Genomic DNA, 3,524 nt, shown 5'->3' with positions numbered 1-3,524 from the left:
CAGTCAGTAGTTTAGAGGTGGAGGAAGTATTCAGATATTTTACTTGAGTAAATGCAGCAATACCATAAAAATACTCAGTTACAAGTAAAAGTCCTGCATTTAGAATTTTAGAAGTTAATTTTAGATTATTTTACTGTACTGAACTGCACTATGAAGTTAATTTCACCACTGTCTGGAGCTTTAATCATCTTTTCTAATGTGTTTAAGAGTCCGTAGTAGTCTGTGGTCTTTATCAGTGGTGGAAAGAAACAAAGTACATTTATTATTTATTTACATTTATTCAAGTTTGCAATTTTGAGGCATTTGTACGTTCACAGAAGTATTAGCAACAAACAGTTTTTTCATGGTATTTTTGGATCTCAGGATTTATTTTTCTAGCTACAAAATACTGACTGTAAAGGTTGATGCACACTTTTAATTTCTTGTAGACGAGTGCATCAGAGGTCCATATCCATCTTATCTGTAGCCCCCATGATGCTTTGCGTGAATTATGGGCGCAACTTCCGTCGTGTCACTGAACCGGAACCGTCGTTTTCCATGGTAACGGCCCGCTAATCCCCTCTCCTAGAGCGATTGTATTAAAAACACCACCTGTTACACCTCCAACGGGATAATGTGATCATACCTCTGAAGTGTTTTAACTACACCTTCTGCCCGCTTGGAACCTCTACCGAGGCAGGACCAAGAATGGAGCGGTTCGATCGGTACCACCCTCAACTTTTGCTAATGGAAACACAAAAGTAACGTTCTAATGTGTAACAAACTGAACTGGACAGCTTGCTGGAAATATATCTGCAACTCTCCTGTAATTACCAACTCAGTTGAAGCACAAGCTTCGATCAAAAAGGCCTCAACAGTCGGAGTGGGTTGACTGCCACAAGTGGCTCTTTTATTAAGAACAAGTTGAAAAAGGAGAGGACAGACTGTCGTACCATATTGGGAAGTGAACCACCCACTGGTGGAGCACTGGGAGTATCCCACCTGACAAAGAAAACACAAACCAACATCACCCTGATCTACAAATATCTGTAGAACATTTTTATTGTTTTTTGATCTCCATAATTTTATTTCCTTGTACTTTTGCTTCTGCTGTGAGCGGTATTTCATAAGAGAATCTCTCCATAAAATCATCATTCGCTACATAGCCAAATGCGTTTGCCAGATGTCGAGTTGTTACAAAAACAGTCTGCAGCTGGTTGTTGAACTTTACCACCAGGTGAGTGTAGGTCTTATTGGTGCTTTTGATCCTGATTAATGTAATCCTCCCAGTCTGGACAGCAGCACTCTGAACCTGGATAAACACAGATCCACATTCATAATGAAGGTTTGGGACAAGAAGAAAGGTTCAGTACAATTATCACTCTGATAAAGTAGTCAAATAGTTGAGTGTCTGCTTTAAAGGAAGATTTATTTCTGTTTACAAACCACACAATATTCAACAGCTTATAAACTGAGCAGAGACGAGACAGTGTCTAACAGTTTTATTATGTTTGTTTATAGCCACGGTTTTATATGATGACAGGACGTATGAGTTGACGACAGGACGTGGGCGTTGTCGATAGGATGTAACGACATTGACAATAGGACGTATAGGCGTTGACGACAGGACGTAGGTATGTCATGACGAGTTCTTTGCGCTAGCATCATTGCAATGTGAAACCAACACTAACCGGATCAAATGTTTACAGGTTGTAAAAAACACAAGCTTCGGTTCAGACTTCCGGGTGTGAAACGGTCCGTCTTAGACTGCATTGGTTTTAACAAGGTCCATCCATCCATCTTCAACCGCTTATCCGGGATCGGGTCGCGGGGGCAACAGCTCCAGCAGGGGACCCCAAACTTCCCTTTCCCGGGCCACATTAACCAGCTCTGACTGGGGGATCCCGAGGCGTTCCCAGGCTAGAGTAGAGATATAATCTCTCCACCTAGTCCTGGGTCTTCCCCGTGGTCTCCTCCCAGCTGGTCGTGCCTGGAACACCTCCCAAGGGAGGCGCCCAGGAGGCATCCGTGCTAGATGCCCGAACCACCTCAACTGGCTCCTTTCGACGCAAAGGAGCAAGGACTCTACTCCGAGTCCCTCACGGATGACTGAGCTTCTTACCCTATCTCTAAGGGAGACGCCAGCCACCCTCCTGAGGAAACCCATTTCGGCCGCTTGCACCCGCGACCTCGTTCTTTCGGTCATGACCCAACCCTCATGACCATAGGTGAGAGTAGGAACGAAGATTGACCGGTAGATCGAGAGCTTTGCCTTCCAGCTCAGCTCTCTTTTCGTCACAACGGTGCGGTAAAGCGAATGCAATACCGCCCCTGCTGCTCCGATTCTCCGACCAATCTCACGTTCCATCGTCCCCTCACTCGCGAACAAGACCCCGAGATACTTAAACTCCTTCACTTGGGGTAAGGACTCATTCCCTACCCGGAGTAGGCAATCCATCGGTTTCCTGCTGAGAACCATGGCCTCAGATTTAGAGGTGCTGATTCTCATCCCGACTGCGTCACACTCGGCTGCGAACCGATCCAGTGAGTGCTGGAGGTCGCAGACCGATGATGCCAACAGGACCACATCATCTGCAAAAAGCAGCGATGAGATCCTCAGCACACCGATCTGCAAACCCTCCTCCACCCGACTACGCCTCGATATCCTGTCCATGAATATCACGAACAGGATTGGTGACAGAGCGCAGCCCTGGCGGAGGCCAACCCCCACCGGAAACGAGTCCGACTTACTGCCGAGGATCCGAACACAGCTCTCGCTTTGGGCGTACAGGGATTGGATGGCCCTGAGAAGTGCCCCCCTCACCCCATACTCCCGCAGCACCCCCCACAGTATCTCCCGGGGGACCCGGTCATATGCCTTCTCCAAGTCCACAAAACACATGTAGACTGGATGGGCATACTCCCAGGCCCCCTCCAGGATCCTTGCGAGAGTGAAGAGCTGGTCCGTTGTTCCACGGCCAGGACGGAATCCGCATTGTTCCTCTTCGATCTGAGGTTCGACTATCAAGGTTTTAACAAGGTGTACTCAATAAACTGATCTGAACAGAGTGAAAGGAATTTTCAAACAGGATTCTCCTGATGAATCTGATGGAAAAACACGTGGAGACCAGGAGATATTATTGAAAACTCCTGAAAAAGATGGTAAGTGAAGTAAAATATTCTTTAATATTTGACTGTTTTTGTTATATCTTTTAACAATTAAAATTATTTAATTCTAATTGAGATCATTTTTTAGTTTTTATTGAATTGTTAATTTCGTTAACATTAATTGATGATGACCTTGACAACAAAATATGTCAACAGAGGGTTTTTACTTTGAAAGGATTAACAGAAATCCTGTTGTGGAAAACGGGACACCTCAGGGGAGTCTGATAGGTCCCTTTACTATTCTCAGCTATGACTAGATGATAAATAAACAAACATAGAGACGTCACTGCAGCTACCTTAGTTTCCATGGATCCAGTTGGTTGCATGGATGATTCCTGCTTCACTGTCTGTTGAGGCTTCAAAGCTCCGAAAGGAAG

The sequence above is a fragment of the Sebastes fasciatus genome, chromosome 16 (assembly GCF_043250625.1).
Source record: "Sebastes fasciatus isolate fSebFas1 chromosome 16, fSebFas1.pri, whole genome shotgun sequence".
Classification (NCBI taxonomy): Eukaryota; Metazoa; Chordata; class Actinopteri; order Perciformes; family Sebastidae; genus Sebastes; species Sebastes fasciatus.
The sequence above is the reverse complement of the archived record's forward strand: the minus strand, read 5'-3'. Positions refer to the sequence as shown.